We start from the raw sequence: 17930 nt of genomic DNA, 5'->3' as shown, positions 1-17930 counted from the left end.
GGGGTCTTCTTCCTATCACAACGACAAATCTGCCTAACCTTGCTAAGTCACGTGGTGCCTCTGTATGATGCCTCAAGCCCATCTACCCCTATAAAGTTTTCAAGTCTGGCTTCCTCCACTATACAGTTTAGACCTTCAGACTCATCTGTGCATGATTAATATTTCCCTTCAGAATACGGTCTCATAAGATGCAACATTACCATGGTCCTCTCATCCTGCAAGGGGATGCTTTTTGATCTCACTCATCTCACCAGTAGGGCTATATGGCACTGGTAAAGTACTTGCACACATGACTGTGCAAGGTCGGCTGTTCTCAAAAATTTTCTCTAACCTTACAGAAGCCAGAACAGCATGCACTGTGGAAAAGATACTGCATCCTATCAAGAGACACGTTACAGCAGTGTGCTGACAAACAAAACCACAACTGTTTATCTTCAGTCTGTGAGGTGGTGTAGTGTTCCCCCACCTCTTCTGGCTATATTTAAGGACAATTCCACATATCACTGATCCATCTCCTAGTTATCATTGATACTTTGGCAGGAAGTCTGACTTCTTTTTCATACTAGACCGAGTGGGATATATGGTCTAAAGTCCTAGATGACAATTCCAGAATGGGGATCAGCCTTTCTGCTTCAAATATGGAAGAAAAGTGTTGGTTCTTTTTACATGTTTACTGAATATCTTCCTTGTTCTCCGGTTAGGAAAAATTGCCTGCATTTTCCTTTACATCCCTCTGGTCCTGCATTGTTAGCTGTATTATGACAAAAGGGTGAGTAAAGATGAAATAATATTGGTATTCATGCATGTTCACCAACTGCTAAGGAATCAAAGGTTTTTGCTTCTTACTGCCATACTAACTCTTACTTCCTGCATGCACCACCTTTCTCATCCTCAGAATTGAAGTGAATCTATAAAATTGAGAAGGCGACCCTTTAGATCTCCAGAACAGTTCATGTTGATCCAAATGAATAGCCTTCACTGAAACACAGGGTTTAAGACAGACTGGAGGCTGCATTGATGCCGTTTATGGCGCTGATTAAGACAGAACCCTTTTATCATGAGAGCTCCACCACAACTCAAGCTGTAATAGTGTGCTTGCTAAGAAATACCTTTATGAGTTGCATGTGCTAAGCAGTCCTACAGAATGTAATCTATAGATAATGAAGATATTTGACAGAGTGGTCTTCAAGCTGTACAGCTGCCCTTACCCCATTTCCATTTAAGCGTTTGTGGAAACTACTGCTTGGAGTCACCTACTGCAAGGAGAGGTATGTAGACTGTTACTTGCAGACAGATATCTTAAGCATTTCACTGAGATACACAACTGACAGGGAAACCTACTTCCTGCCTCACTCACCCTTCCACTATCTAGCTTGAGTCCTTTAACATGATGTACCTTTGGGATTTTGCAGTTCTGAGACACTCTACCATATGCGCTTGTAACTGTTGCGTGCTGAAAGGTGGGGCTTGATCTCACCCCTACAGACCCTGCAAAGTTAAAAAAATAGAAACATCTTTGTATTTGGACATACATGAAAGCATATGTAAACTACACTTCAACAAAACAAAAAAGAAACATTCTCAAATTACAAAATGCTGCAGCAAAAGCACAAAACTTGCCCGTGTACTCACCTGTAGGTCTTCTAAATAGCAAAACTGCTACCTACTGGAGACTATTTTATCAAGCACAAACCTTTGGAGCAGAGGTTTTTGCACTCTTATGTATTTCTGTTGTTTACAAAAGAGCAGACAGAGCCATAAAAAAGGGAACTGTACTCCTCTTCTCTCCCGTCGTTACCTCTTTGGTATTAATTATTCAATTCCTAACATTTATAGTTTGGCACCTTTATTATGTTCTCCATAGTAACTCCACCTGCAAAGGTCTTTCTAGGAAGCTATTCCTGGCAAATGCAAACTGCCATCAGAATAACCCTTCATAAAAAAGTTACCAGTTTTCTGTTTAGCTCCCAGAACTACCTCACTGCATGATCAGATGAAAACAATTGCCAGTGCAAGGGAGGCAGCAGGAAAGTAAAGCCAAGGGTTCAGAGTGCCCCTTCAGCATCCCGAGTTATTAGCAATCATTAGCTTAGCTGACAAAAAAAGGTGCATGTTTAGAATTGGAGTGTCTGTTAATTCACACAGCATAACTAACTGAGCCAAGTTATAGGCAAAGACAAAATGCCAGTGGTAATGGGTAGGAATCAAAAAGCAAAACAATAATTGCTATGTGAAAAGTTCTAAAAATATCATACTTGCATAGCAAAGAATTACAAAACACGAGCTAAACAGTTTACATTGGATTTTGACTTTTTTTTGCAAGACATGCCGAGGAAACCTCCGTAGCAGATAAAGACAGAATTTATAGAAAGCTAATGCAACAAATAAAAGTACTTATTTTAACTGAAACTTTGTAAAAGGCAGACACAGCAAAGGGAAAACAAAGTGCTCAACACAGAAATATCTGATACACAATATATTTCTCAAATCAAACATCAGCTTCAGTACTTTTATTTCTAATTTCTCCCTGTGGTTGTTCACCCCATTGGGTTTGGATTTCAGAAGATACTTTGTTTACCACAAACTCAGGTAACTGCTTAAGCCAGCGTAACCCATATAAACAATATTACTGCAAATACATTATTACTTATTCTGATAACCCTTTCTTAATCCCTGATCCTTTCCTCTATACTAGGAAAGATCCATTACACAGCCTTCATCCAAACAAAGAAAAGTTACTCACTGCTTTCATAAAGTTTAATACTGTACAAAGTTTATTTTATTTATTAAATCCCTTAAAGTGACTTCTCTATTCTCAATTCCTTGCTGTCAGTATTAAAACTTTCAAGGGTAACATACGATGAAGTGAAATTGTTTTCCTACTTAGGTCACTCACAAATGTGTATCTCCAAGAAATTATCTCCAATGTTTACAATGAGTTAATACTTCAGCCTTAGCATAATTAAGTTAAAACTCAATCAGCAATCAGACAATTCCAGTCTTAATTACTTTATTACCTCTTCCTGATTCATTCCAGAGGACAAACCTGGTCTGCAGATGATTAAGACTGTACGCAATGGAGGAAGCTTTGCTGTTAGAATCCCTAGTCATTTACTGCAGAAGAAATCTCAAAATAGATGGGCTCATTCAGAATTAAAACCTCGTCTCCTCATTTACAAGGGGAAGGACTAGAAGCAAAATCTGGGGAGGAAAAACAAAGTGAGAAAATAAGTCAGAAGCAAGACTCAATACAGTACATCCACAAAGAAAAATAACACAAAAACAAACAAGAGAAGCAGACCTGGCTCACAGCTTCCTCTGTTCAGAGAAACATGACTTGTATGTATCATTTAACAAAGATTAACGAGCCCTACGCAACTTTGCTTTGTCTCAGACAGGTCTACAACCTCAGCCAGTGCCTGACGCTGGCTAACAAAAGAGATCTTCCAAACTCATATATATAAAAATAATATATAACTGATTTACATATGTTTATCTAATATGGCTTTGTAATGCAGTCAAAAATCTCAATAGGCTTAAGAAAATGCCGGAATAGGAACTTCAATTTCAGCACTACAGAAAGATGTACTCCAGCACCATCCTCACTCCACATTAAGGGTAAGTATGAATAAATCCTGTGAACATGCAATCATACGCTTAGCTCCAGGTCAAAAATCACTGATGTACACCTCTGATGGGCTATAAATCCAGGGTGATAAAGAGATTAGACAGTTGTGTTTGTAACAAATGAGGTAATTAATATAAAAGCACAAAGGTATCATGGTTTTGGCAGTGAATGCTGCTTAAGAGTTGCTCACAACTACTGTGTAATTGCTCATTCTTTATTTTCTGAGCACCCAACTTGACACCTTGGATCTCATGAGCAGAGCCAAGTGCCTGCTGGAGTTAATGGGGAATTTATGCTAAATACATAAGTACTCTCCTATGTTAAGTACTCTTAAAAAATTGTGATACTAAATTGGGCATCCATATCTAGTACTTCTGATTGCTATTTTAAGGTTTTTATCACTAAGTCGAAGCTGTCTAGATAGGGCCCTGGAAAAGGCTGGAGTCTATACAAGGAGGAAAAGAGATCATTTTTATTAGATATATTACCTCAGTGCATACAGAAGGCAGTAATCCTTTGTGCTTGGCTTAAGAACTATTATTTCTTGATATAGTTTTTATCTTCATGATTCCCTACAGAAAATGCATCACTGATGCAGAAGTTGCTAGAGGTGAGGCCAAAGATTTGAGTGATCAAGTAAGGAAAATAAGCTTATCAGAGCAGGTTTGGAGATAAACACATTAAGTGTTCAATTCTGCTACAACAAGGTAACAGCAGCAAAATGATTAATACTCCCAACACTGGTATTATCAATATGCCATTATATCATTTAATGTTTCCAAAGGTATAGAAATTCAGAATGATAGAACTACATCAATTTATCATTGCAGTATCAAAGTTATCTTTACCACCAAGACAGAAATGGATGGAAAGAAGCAAAAAAAAAAACCCAAAACAGATTAAGATGAACAGCTCAGTGACTGGGAAGACTCTGGGACCATAGAACACAAAGCTCTGTCTGCAGAAACTGAACAGCTACAGTTGTCTAATAATACATTGTTGACAGAGAAACAAGTATATTTAAGGCATATTTTAAGTTCTGTCACAGTAGGAAGGGACAGAAGTATTTAATCTAGTTTCCAACTGGTTTTAGGCTCTTGTTATAGCCTCCCTGGGAGCCTTCTGGGTTCAGTGTGTACCCCAGCGTTAAGAATGACAAAGAGCTGGTTACTTACAGTTACTACAATGACATTTCCTTCTTCTCTGAAGCTAACACCTATTCTCCAGAGAATCCTGCTTCTTTGGGAGCATGCTCTTTTACCTTTCCAATATTTTACAAAACATGGGGAGCTAGGTACTTGCAGTTTGCTCCAGGGACTGGAGCAAGAAGTTACCTTTTTATATTCATTTAGTTATCAGCCCACTTTTAATTCATGCCAGGTTCAGTTACATGTGTAAATAAAGATGTTTATTCACAACATCTGAAACAGATAACAAGTTTATAAAGGCATAAATGGGGGAAAACTGAAGGAAAATAATTACTCTTCTGAAGTTAAATAAACGAAGTTTTGGTTTCTTTCTATCAAGACTCCTTGCACAGTTTCCTAGTATCTATCTTGCCAAATGACTACGTTCTTTCACATAACTTACAGCTCAGACTGCATGGTTTATAGAGAATCTGTATCTTTAGACTATTGCTGCACCAGTGCTGCTGCATTCACCACAAGCCGGCAGTCTGGAGCCTTCTCCAGGAATTGCAGCTAGTTACTCTTTCCAATGCCTGTCAGTAATCATCATCATCTCTGTTTCATTCTTCGTATTGCTAGGTTGTTTGTGAGAAGACTTTCTGGCCTCAGCTTTGCTCAAATTTTTAAGATCTACTTTCTTAAGTTTCCAATGTATTTTTTTAAAACAGAAAAGCATTCCAGCTATTTCACTGAAACTGTGATATATATCTATAGATTATATACTGAATCACCGAACGGTTCTCCAGCCACTTAGAAGGTAATTCAAAGAAATGGTTAAATTTCATTAATCTCAGCTTTCATTAACCCTTAAGGAAATTTTCAGAATTAGATCTATTTAAAAAAAAAAAAAGGTAGTAGTACATACAGAAAGAGAAGTATGCAGTGGACAAGCACGAAGTTAATTTCCAGTCCTTTTTAATTTATTGTAAAATTTTCAACCACAAATTGGGAAACTCTTCAAAGTCATAGCTGTTTGAAAAAAGCAGTTAATAGAGTCACATATTCTAACACTATCAAGCATTCAGTGGCGTGGTAAGTAACTATGTAACTCCACATAAAATTCAACATAACTGTAACAATTCCACAGTTCTCTACAAGATGATTTATTTCTATTTATTATTATTATTATTGCATGTTGAAGAGTCACCACAATTTCCTGAATTTCATGACAACAGACTGGTGATAGAGGCTTCTTAACTAACCTCTCACACCTCTACTACTGAGTCTAGCTGGCAGATCTGGCCAAGACAAAACTTTATTTTTAGCAGTTGTATTCATAGAAACACAGTTTGTAACAGTGGAAACTGGGCAAGTCAAAGTAACTTCACCTCAAATCACTTTGGTCTCAGTCACTTGGCCTCAAAGGTCTATAGCAGCACTTTAACTGTATCACTGAAAACACACTGTACGTTATGAAGTAACAACATGGAACAAAGGACTGCCAGCACACAGTGCTTTTGTGTTGGGATTTTGTGCAGCGTATGGATGAAAAAGAAAACTTGACTTGAAATGAGATTTCCAAAGGCAGCATTAACCGTAACAGATCATTTACTTCATGTTGACTGGCACTATCCACTTAGAAGACCGCACCAGTACTATGGAAGTACAAACATACAAATACTACAGAAGAATGTTCAAGAGCTCCACTATTTCAAATCAAAAAGTGACCAGCAGATTTCTTCACGTACTGCCATATATCCACCAAAACATTTTTTGACTGAATCTGTGCAGTATCAAAAAAAAAAAAAAAAAAACAAACAGCCAAGAAACTGATGAAAAAGAGCTCAGATCAAAAACCAAGTACTTGCTTAAGCACTGTTTCTCTCTCTAAACAGTATCTTACTCTAAAACTTGGTATTGCTCTCAAAACAGTGCTGTTAATATTTTTCTCCTGCTTCACTTCCAAATGTGAACATGCAAGTTATTATGACCAGCGATGTCAAAGAAGGGGAAATCTATAGCTATCACTGGGAATTTGACAACAAACGTCAAAGTCTCACCAGATCATAACTTTACCCCGCTCTCCGTGGACACGACACGCGTTACAGAAATCCAACACACCACCCTACCTCACCCCACACCGCCCAGAAAGCCTGTATCAGCCCAGCCGACTTGACAACCTTGACTAAACTTCCGAAGCAAAGACAAACGCCAACCCACAACTGCACGCCAGAACTGCCGGAGCTTCAGCCAGAAAAATTCCACCATCTCGGGCACGCGGCGTCCCCCGCTGCACGGAGCCGCCACCACGCTCGTCCCTCGCCCCCGAGCACCCCCGCCACGGCCGCGCAGGCGGGCGCGCAGCGCGCATTAGGCCGCTACCCGCTGTCAGGGTGAGCTTTGCTAAGCGCGAATACGCAGGAAGGGGATCAAACTCCTGGGGAGGCGAGGGCCGCCTCCAGAGCGGCAGCCCGCCCGCGCTCCCGCGGAGCGATGCCCACGCAGCCGCCTGCGAGGTGCGGGCCAGGGCAGGATGCCGGCCGGACCCTGCGAGCCCACCGCCCGCAGCGGACCCGCCGCAGCGCGGGCAGGAACGGCCGCTCTGAGCGCGGGGCGCCCGCTCCCGGCCTCCCGCAGCGGGCAGCGCCTCGAGCCCTGCGGCGCCGCAAGAGTCCCCGGGCCGGCGCCGCCTCGTCCCCGCCGCTCTCAGAGCCGCGGCGGCCGCTGCCGCCACCGTTCTCCGCAGCCGCCCCGGGAAGGAAGCTGGCGGAGGCGAGCGGCCGCCGCGGCCGCCCCTTTGCGGAGGAGGCTGGCGTCTCACCCCGGCCCCGCCGCGGGGGCGGCGCGGCAGGACCGCCGGCTCCCCGCAAGCGCCCCGATACGGGTGCGGAGCCGCCGCCGGGCGCGGCGGCCCTGGGGGCAGCCATTTTGCGGGCCGCGGCCCGGATGACATGTTGCGCGTCGTGCGTGCGGCCGCTCGGCGGCAGCACCGCCCCCCGCGCCCGGCGCCTGCGCAACGCGCCCCGTGGCGGCCGAGCCGGGGCAGCCTGCTCAGCGCCGCGGCGACGGCGGCGGCCGGAGACAAAGCGCCCGGCTAATGAATGGGACGGTCCCGCCCGGCCCTTCCTTTTAACTCCTTCGGGCCCGGCCGGGTGGCGGCGGTGACCTCCGGCTTCCCCTGCGGCGGCCGCCCGGGGAGGTGAGTGGCACCGTTCCGGCACCGGGAGGGGGCCGGGGAGGGCGGTCCGGCTCGCGCTTCCCCGGCTCCCGCCGCCCCCCGCCGCCGCCGGGTCCCGCTTCAGCGGCGCCGGTGCCTGCGCGGCCGGGGGCCCCGCGCCCCGGGCCGGTGGCGCCCCGTCCCGCCTGGGAGCGCCCGCAGGACAGCGCCGCCAGGCCGGGGAGGGGGCGTGTGGCGGTGGGGCGGCGCAGGAAGCCGGGGACTAGGCCCGCGGTGCTGGCTCCATTGTCTGCGAGGCCCCGGGAGGGGGCCCGGCCGGCCCGGCGGGCGGGGGTCGCCGGTCCCCGGGGACTCGGCGCTGTCCCGGGCCGCCTGGCAGGCTCTGCCACCCCCCGCCCGGGGAAGGGTGCCCGCCGAGCCGCTGGCCGCGCCCCGAGCCCGCCCGGCATTGTGCGCGGCGCGGGCCGGGCCGGGCCGGCGGGTCCCGCCGGGGCTCCGCGCCAGCTCCCACCCGCCGGGGCCGCGCCGCCGGGAGGCCGCGGGAGCCGGGCCGGCGGCGGGAGCGGTAACCATGTGGCCGGTGCCATCCTGAGCTCAGACGGCCCGAGCGGCCCCAGGGGCGGAGAGCCCGCCGCCCCCCGCAGCGGGCGGCCGCGGCTCGGCGCGGGGAGCGGGCCGGGGCCGGCGGGCGGGCGGGCTCCCCGGGCGCAGGTTCTGCCGGGGCGCCGGGCCGGAGAGCCCAGGAAATCCTAAAAAGCGTTTCCTCCCGCGTACGCGGGGCGCCAGGGGGGCAGGCGCCCGCCAGCGGCGGCGGCCGCGGCGTAAACATCGCATCTCTCGTGTGGGGTGAAGCTCCCAGCCCCGTCCCCCTCGGGCAGAGCCGCTCAGGAGAGGTGCGTGTGAAGAACGGCAGAATTTAACTTCCATGTACTGCTGCTCTCGCGTTCTACCCGGGACGTGGTAATTTTGCTTAAAAGTGCCTTCTGTAACTTCTAGATCTGCACTGAGACAGCTGCTGGTGGTAGAGGCTGGCTGTGTTGCGATGCTTACTGGTTTTCAGAGGGTGCCTGATGCACTTTAAGTTGTCTGCGGTACGTGCAGTCTACTAAAAGTGTAAAAACATTCATTAACGAAAGGTGTAAGGCCTCGCTTGCACTAATGGCGTTTCTAATCATCATTGCTAGGTTTAGTATTTGCTAGGTTTGGCTTTGCAGCGTAGGAAAAACTCTTTCCCCAATCCTTTTCCCTGCTGCTTAGGTTTTAGAAGCAGTCGTGTCTTGTTTCTGGTTGGTATCTCTGATAGATTTCAATAATTTAGTGTGAGCTGTCACGCTACGCCTATAATGCCAAGCAGGAAAAGTCTTTCAAGCCCCCATAACACAAACATACTTCTCAGGCTTTCCTTACGTGTTGCCTGTATGGCCCACTGTGGATATGCACGCGTGTTGCTTTCAGGAGAGTAGAGCACAGTTCTAGCCTTCTAAAGGTTATCTTCAATAACGCAGCATTTCACTTAAAGCACAGATGTGCACCCTTGGGAGGATGTTTGTGGAGAACATATTGAGTGTAGTGAAGTCTGGGAGACTTTATCAACGATCTCCAAGATACCATACTGCTACTAGAAAGCCCATATTTGTGCAAATACTGGGCTGGGGCACTCTAGTTGTTATTTACTATGCAGATTAGTTTTGTGGAGAAAAAAAGTTGTACGTGTCTTCATTATATATTAAAAGCAGCCGAAGTTCTTTTGCAGACTCTTAGAAGTTTGAGTGCTGCCTGCTAGGTGCAAGAGCAACAGGCAAGGTGGTGAAAGTTTTTATATGGTTGGATGTCTATCTGCTTTGCTACTTACAGTGCTGCTAGCATCTTCCAACTTTAACAGACGTTGAGGTATTTATTCCCTAAAAGTTCTCCAGGCAAATATAAGAATGGATTGAGAACAAGTAAAATGAAAGTAGAATGAAATAACCAAACTGAGCTCCTCAGAGAAAAGTTTTCTAAACATTTTGTGCTTTTGAATAACTGTAACTCTTTTACTGTTACTCTGTATAAAGCAAAATTGTGACAGGTGCAGCATCCTCAATGATAATGTGAAAGGCAAAGTATAGAATAGTGGAAGGCTAGGCAGATGATGAGTTTAGAGTAATGCTTATAGTCTTTCTTTTACCATGTCTGCTACAGCCTCTCTGTTTGGTGTGTCCACCTAATTCTGGCTCATTTTAAACCTAGACTGCAAACATCCTGAGCAAGAGCTGTGTTTGTAGAACAGCTAAAGTGTCATGGGGTCACGGGTGGTTAGTGCAGAGGGGGTCTGCTTCGGTACACATAATGCATCGCTAATGCTCATAACAGGTCCTTTGGAAGTACAGGAAGGCAACTGAGTTTCACAGGTTCATTTAAAATTGTCTATCCATGTAAAGTAGAATATCCTCCTATCAAAGATGCTTAAGAACTAGATATTATAGAAGAAAGTCCTGGCAAACTCTTAGGTAATAAAGAATAGTTACTGGTTTCTGTGGCCTTTGAGCCTGTTATATCTTTCTTTCTCCTCTTGGAACTTGTTCTTTTCTAATTGTTAGAACCCTTAATACAATAACTTCTCAGATATTTTTTTTTGTGGCTCTATGAAAGTTTGTATTAAGGAATGCAGATGATGTATATCCCAATACCTTGCTGCATTTTAACACCACTCACAGTGAAGATTCTGTATGAGAGGATTCAGTAAATCCTGTCTTTGGAGGCTTACTTTTAATTTGTAGGACTTTTCATCTTCAAAATGAGCATATTGTGCTATGGCGTTGCCACTGTAATGTATAGTTAATCTGCTTTATGCAAATAGGTGTGATAATGCATGTATATTAGCCTAGGTTTAGGCAGAAAGCAGAATTATAGATAGTTTATTTGGAGATTTTGCACAGTGTAGACCATGGCATTTAACCCATCATCATGACTGACTTTTTTTTTTCTGAGTAGGGACAATCTAGGTGTTTTAGTGGTATTGACATAAATCAATGTAATTTACATAATGTTATCTGTTCTAGTGTACACTTTCAAAACAGGTTTCACAAAAAGGTGTTCTCTTGCATGTGGAAGATGTGCATTGTTTTCTGTACAACTGTGGCTGTTTATTCTGCATTCAGTACTGACATCATTGGTATCTGTCAATTGACAACTATGGGTGTATTTGATTTCAGCCAATTAGTGAAAAAATTGACTAATTTCTGTGGCCTAAAGATAGCTTTCAAGTGAAATGTAGAGTTTAAAGCACATGCAACATGAAGTTAGAACGACTGAAGCTTTTATTGGTTTGTTTGGTTGTTTTTTTTCCCTGAAGCAGAGGAACTTCTGTCCTAAATTAGTGTGATACATACTTGAACCATGTTAGTATTGTTTTGTTTGTTTAGGGGGCGTGTGTGTGTGTTTGGTTGTGTTTTTTTGTGATGAGACAGGATAATATGATGCTCTGCTAGCGCAACAAACAGGGAAATAGTTTGATTTTTCAGGTCCTTTTTTTCTTTCAGAACAAATTGTGAAGTGTTTTCTTTTCAACAGCATGTCAGCCTTTCTTACAACCTGTGTAAGACTGGATTTCATTGGATGTTGACATAAGAAATGTTATGATATTACCATGATCTTTATTTAAACCTGTGTGTTCTATTTAGCTATTACTGCGCACTTGCCTCCATCTCTCACCTCTTTCCCTTCCCCCTCTACTTTGTAATGACAAATAGAGTTGGATGATCCCTCTTTGAATGTTTAGAGGGTTACTAGTTAGTTCACTGTTACAGCTGTCTGAAAGCTTGTTGGATTTTTAAATTTTTTTTGAGTCATATCTGCTAGCTTACATTCACTAGTGTCATACAGATATATTTTTCCCTTGGTGTGTTAGAGTAATTTTTGCACCGAGTGCTCAGATTTTCTGTACTTTTAATACAAAAGCCGCTTCTGGATTTCAGTAGTCAATAGCTTGAAAATTACGACTGAAAATAGACTTGTTTAACAGCTGTGACTTATTTTGGCAATACTCTTGTGCAATCCTTTGCAAAATGTATAGGAAAAGTATTTAAAATTACTAATATATTTGTCTCATATGACAATGATCAAAGAATTTGTACCAATATTGCCCCAGATAGGTTCATTTAAGTAGCATTTCAATAATTGCGCTGTTTACTTGCTGCTGTAATTCTGTATGCTATTTGATGAATCAGTGTTTGCCTCTAAAGAAAATAAGCTCAGATCCAGTTAAAATCATGACGACTTTGTTGTTCTTCTCACAAAAATGAGCAATCAAGAAAACGCAGACATTAATGTGAAAAGAATTAAATGTTTGGCCTTGCTTGAAACTATTTTGTAGTCCTCTTGTAACAAGTGAAAGAATGGGAAAATGGGAATAGAAGGGTTGTGGGATTTTGGTGGTGTTTTTAAGAAATGGGGAAGGATAAAGTTGTTTGTACTGTATCTTGCCTGTAGTCTGGTGGCTCTGGCGCTTGGAAGGAATGTGGGAGAGCCAGGTTCACTTCCCCGCTTTGCCTGAGGACCTGAATCCACATCTCGGGAGAGTTCCCGAACTGCTCCTGCTGAGCACCCTGCATCGGGTGGGTCTCTGTCTCCTTGGCTGACACCTTCCTCTTTGTATACCTTACTTAAAGGTTCGCTGTAGTAGTGACAGCAGAAGTGTCTCATCTTAGCAGTCAAATTAGCCAGCAGCACATCTTTGAGATGTTTTCGCTTGCTTAAGAGGAAGTATGGAATTATTTTTAAGTGAAAGTGTCAGTAAAAGGAGTTACATATAATTTATTTCATAATGCACGGTAAGCCAGCAATCAGAACTTTCCACCCTGAGAGGTGGTCTCCTGCTCAAGGGGAAAAAAAAAAGTTTGTGTGTAGATACATATATGTATAGATATCAATCACAGTCTCACAGTCTGAATGAGAGCAGTAAGCACTGACCGGTGGGGAGAGTGCTTTGCTGATTTAACCCCTGTTGGTGCTTGAGCCATACTAAGTTTAGAAAAGAAGACAAAACAGCATCCTGACCACTTTGGGTCATTTTTGACATTGCAGAGTTCAGCATTTTCTGCATTTGGATTTGGAGTCAAAGTTTACTTTCCGGATTTTCTAAGATAGCTAAAAAATTTCTTAGTTTGGCTGGTTTTTTTTTTTTTTTCTTTCAGTGTACTAGTGCAATGAAACAGCTGGGGCCTCTGCAGAATGATGCTTATGTCTGTATAATGGTCAGTGGGACTGAAGTTGCAAAACTCCAAAATATGTCCTGTGATAGACTGCTTTGGTTTGTTTTGTTGCTAAGTCAAAATATCTGACTTAATATGCACCACTCGCAATCGTTCCTTTCTCATACATGGGTAGTGATAATCTTGTGTTGATCCTGTGCTATTGCATGTTGATTAATATGCATGCGGGCGCAGTGTGTAAGCAGTATGTTCAGCTCATGAAGAGAAGGTGTAACAGGCTGCCAGATAAATCCTATAGTGCATTGAAAGGTGTCGGCAAGCTCCTTTTAAATCTTGCACATAGTGTAGATTGGTTTCATTCATCATGAGATGTAGTCATCCCTGAGTATAAAAAAGAAAACGGACCAGTGCTGAGACAGGTACAAAAATTTGACTCTTAAATGTTTTTTTAGTACTAATCTTGGGGTGGAGGTGTGGTGTTTTGTTTGGTTTTTTTTTTTTTTTTTTTGCTTTGGAGCTCTAATGTTAAAAATGTCTTCCTTTTTCTTGATAATTATGAAGCCTAGGGATTTTGAAAAAAGGCAATAGCTAGAGCTAGTCATAATAAATGCAACTCCTGGAGCTGTCACCTAAAGAGAAACTTGAAATCCTGTGATTTGCCACTGTGACAGTTTACATGACTAAAAAAAAAAATAAATAAATCTATTAAAAGGAATTACTTTCTTCTTTTCCTTAGATACAATCATCATCATTAAGTTTGAGTAGCAAGTATTTAACCTCACATGAAGCCACCTGCATGCAGTGGAACAGATGTGTAAGTTTTTTCTGGGTTTTGTTTTGTTTGTTTTGTTTTTCTCAGTAAAGTAGTGGGCAGCTTGTTTGTTTTGGGTCTTGTATCGTTGTTATTATTAATTTAGAGTAAGCCAATGGATAAAGATAATGAATAATTGTGCATCTCTGCATTGACTTGTATGTAGCTTAATAATGTAGCAGGAAGTTTGTATGAGTGCCTGAGACTTAAAAATCTTTACAGTGTTACAATAATAGTAACTAGTTCATGATTTGTGTGGTAACAGCTGGCATATATACATCCTTACCCTGCAGTCTACCCCTTAAAAAGGGGGAAAGTAACTTACATGCTACATTCATCCTATACTTAAATTTCACTCATTCAAATTTTCATGTCCTCACTGATGAAGCAAATTTTAATATTTTCTTCTAGAGTTTCTGTCTGAAACTTTTTTTTTTCTTTGTATATTCAGTTTGAGCTGTTGGGTACAGATTTTTGAGAAGCCTGAGATTCCTGACTAAGATACAGTAGAAAAAGAATTGTTCATATGCAGATCAGCATTTATGTGTAGATTAACAATAGGTGTTATTCTTGCACAGTGTTTTGGAGCTTTCTGTTTATTTTTGGTCCCTTCCTCCCTCCCCACCCTGAATAAAGTAGTTCAACTTTTAAGCTACCTGTATTATTGGCTAAAGTACATGTTAGCAACAGAAGAACAAGATGTTTAAGATAGGTAAAATGTTGAGCTAGGAAGTCTTGGTGAGGTCAGAGCATCAAAGAAATCGTTAGGGTTGGAACGGACCTTTAAAGATCGATTGTTCTAGTCCAAGCCCCCTGCAGTGAGCAATGGCTTCTTCAACTAGATCAGGTTGCTCAGAGCCCCAGGCAACCTGACCTGATGTTGCCAGGGATGGGGCATCTTAACACCTCCCTGGGCAACCTGTCCCAGTGCTTCACCGCCTTTGTTGTAAAAAATGTCTTCCTTAAATGTAATCTGTCTACCCTTTTTTAGTTTAAAACCATTACCCCTTGTCCTATTGTAACAGGCCCTACTAAAAAGTCTGTCCCCATCTTTCTTATAAGCCCCCTTTAGGTACTGGAAGGTGCTCTAAGGTGTCCCTAGAGCTGTCTTGTCTCCAGCCTGAACAACCCAACTCTCTCTGCCTTTCCTCATAAGACTTTGGCCTTTGTAGGAAAAGAAAAAGAAAAACGTGATTCAGCTTCACTTTCTAAAGGAAAGTTTTCCTAGGTGACGGATATAGAAGGTGTGGGGGATTTTGTTACATACTAAATCTGCTTGTGGATCATTCTTCATCAGAGTCTAAGCGAAAATGAACTGCTAGTGTTTTCCAACTCTAGCACAGTCAAGGAGCAGGAAAGAGTAGTCATTGTCTGTTGCAGCAGCCTTTTGAGTCAGTTCTAGACTACTGTAAAGAAATCTGACAAAAGGGACAATGTTGCTTCTGACAGAATATCCAAAAGTTCACTCTCATGTATTTAATGCTGAATTTTAATATGCTCATCTCAGGGTCACTATATGCTTTGCACTGTTTCATTATATGATGTCAAGCACTGTAGCATTTTATAGTTCTATTTAAAGTGCCTTACTAATGTGGCTCTCAAGGTTAAAAGCCTTCAATGAAAGTACCCATTTTAATACTACCTGTCTACTGAAAATGAGTATCTGGTCAACTATTTCTTGAATTATAATCCCAGATGAAATAACTTGTTGACTGCAAGTTAGTTGTTCTGATAGGTAATAAAATCTGTAGGTGATTAGTCTTAAAAAAATTAAATGCCAATGTGAGTTCCAACAGAAAAGTGTATACATTTTGTCACCTGTTTTTTTTTTGTCATATTTAGGTGTTTTATTGAAATTCAAGTTGTCCGCACTGTGGGATAGAGTTTAGATCATTTTGGTCAGCCTAAAAAATGCATTTATAGAACATAATTTGAGTTCCTTGAGACTTCATTTTATTAAGGTTTTATAGAACACAGTAATTTTTACATGTTTGTTTTGGGAAATGTAAAATATAAGGAATATATCGAATACATAATCTTTTTAAGTATTCTCATATGATTTTTCCTTTATGGCTTGGTAATTGAATACTGACTTTGTTTTTTCCTCTGTGTTTCAGCGTATCAATATGCAATATGTGATGTATTCACCAGTACAGATTTCACCATGCAGCATATTATGAACAAGTTACTGCATATTAGTTCCTGGAGTTTAGCAGTGTGGCCCAGAGAGCTAGCATTTTGCAAGTGTTCCTTTTGTCCATGATGCTTTCTTCATTTGTGATTAAGAAGGCACTCTTGGTGGAATGGGTGCTTGTATAGTGCTGGAGTCTCCTGAGATCAAAGTTGAGAATATTCTGCTGTTCAGATGTTATCTTCCCTGTTAAAGTTTCAGTAGGTCAGAAATGTTATAGGTCAAAATACTTTAGCATCCACTGTAAGAATTAAAGTCTTCTAGTGCATATGCAATGCAGTAGCTTTTATGTGCAGTTAAGGTGGTTGAAGAAACTCTAGTTCCTGATTAAAGGGATCTGGTAGTGTTAGATGTGCTGTCACAAGGTGGGAGAGGAAGGAGCAGTGTAAAAACTGTTACCTGTTTATAACTCCCACCCAACTATTGGCTCCCAGCTCTTGAGAGCTTTTCTTATCTAATATTTGGGTCTGCAAGTTCTTGCTAAAATGTGGCATAGATAATGGCAATCATGTTTTCTGGTTTTACTCTGTAGTTCCCTTTCTTCTGCGTTAAGGTGAAAACATGATATGCTAGTAACTGTGAAGGCATATCTACAGACAGGGGGGGAAAAAAACCAAACAACCAAAAGACAACAGGGTAATAATCATTACATGAGAGACTTTCACTTGTTGTGACTTGTATTAGTAGCCACTGAGGCAGTAGGAAGAGTGGGTAAGCTTTCAGGGAGCTGAACAGTGTGCGGATGGTGCTGTTAGCAGCATCTTTCCTTTTGACGCTGGGAAATGGAAGCAATTGAGGTTCCATTCTTCTTTTCCTTTCCTAACAATTTTGAGTTGTTTTCTGTGGCTTACTGCACTGTAGGGAGGCCATTATTAGAAAATACAGTGATGCTTATAAAGAACAGGGGGATTCCTGATCCTTCTCCTTTCTCTAAATGTTTATATTTATTTCCCTTTTCCATACCTCACAAAATACCAGGTTTATTAAAATAATTATGGCTTTTGTCTAATAATAGAAATCAAGCAAATGGGAAGAGCAAGGGCTGTCCTTTACCTGCTCTTGTACTAAAAATGTTGTGGATTGTGCATAGTTACACCCATGTAACATTATTCTGTAAAACTTATTTAAATTACAGGTTGCATTACATGGATGAAACCTTGTGAACTGCACTGGTTAGAATAAGTACTACAAACAGCTTTATTGTTCATTAAAATTCTTGTTGTATTTTTGGTTTTAGCTCCTCAAGTAAAATCTGATTTGCTGAGGTGTCTGTGGCAGTAGGATGGCTCTCCTATAAACCATTTATTTTGGGAGAAGACTGAGCTATTTCTTTGCCAGGGACAGGAGTGTCTCTTTTGGATTTCCTGCTAATGCTCAGGTGGAAACAATGTCGGCTCTTGTGGCTTGGTTGTCAGTGTCAACAAGGTCTTTGCTGCAAGGTCTCACCTTGCCTTGAAGAAGCCAAAGATTACGTCCCTAAAAGAGGTTAAGAGGGGAAAAACCCCCTTGTCATAGAGGCTAGGGACAGGCTGGTTTACAAGTAAATAGGGAGTACTGTACACTGGTTTCTCTCTCCCTCTCCGTTGTTTTATGAATAGGAACGTTTATTTTGAGAGGGACAGAGCTGAGGTGATTGTGTTTTAAACTGGGGTATCAGGTGAAAATGTCAGGTGCTACGGACAGTTTACTTGGAAAATACTGAGTGACTTGAAAGGGGAATAAGAAGTTCACCCACGTCATGGGTATGATTGATTATGCCTGCATGTGATACGGAAGTTTGACTTTACACATAGTTACCAGGTT

The 17930-nt window shown here is 42.5% G+C and overlaps 2 protein-coding genes across 10 annotated transcripts in view; one reads left to right on the top strand and one right to left on the bottom strand.

The window, feature by feature from the left end:
* The window catches only part of BRD1 (bromodomain containing 1), a 70807-nt gene extending 66403 nt beyond the window's left edge, over positions 1 to 4404 (bottom strand). Inside the window, exons 1-3 of one of the 5 annotated variants that reach the window (XM_080391445.1) lie at positions 4117 to 4404; positions 3018 to 3201; positions 1358 to 1488 (exon numbers count right to left, since the gene is read on the bottom strand). The gene's annotated coding sequence lies outside the window, so the exon portion shown is untranslated. Of the gene's footprint in view, positions 1 to 1357; positions 1489 to 3017; positions 3375 to 4116 lie in introns of those variants that run through there. The other 4 variants (XM_080391451.1, XM_080391450.1, XM_080391449.1 and 1 more) reach the window with 4 other exon arrangements.
* A 3378-nt stretch (positions 4405 to 7782) lies between these two features.
* ZBED4 (zinc finger BED-type containing 4) overlaps positions 7783 to 17930 on the top strand; it is a 25952-nt gene continuing 15804 nt past the window's right edge. Inside the window, exons 1-3 of one of the 5 annotated variants that reach the window (XM_080391453.1) lie at positions 7783 to 7954; positions 12404 to 12528; positions 13862 to 13939. The gene's annotated coding sequence lies outside the window, so the exon portion shown is untranslated. Of the gene's footprint in view, positions 7955 to 7986; positions 9070 to 12403; positions 12529 to 13861; positions 13955 to 17930 lie in introns of those variants that run through there. The other 4 variants (XM_080391452.1, XM_080391455.1, XM_080391454.1 and 1 more) reach the window with 4 other exon arrangements.

Source organism: Falco punctatus, assembly GCF_963210335.1.
Source record: "Falco punctatus genome assembly, chromosome: 6".
NCBI classification, from domain to species: domain Eukaryota; kingdom Metazoa; phylum Chordata; class Aves; order Falconiformes; family Falconidae; genus Falco; species Falco punctatus.
The sequence above is the reverse complement of the archived record's forward strand: the minus strand, read 5'-3'. Positions and strand labels throughout refer to the sequence as shown.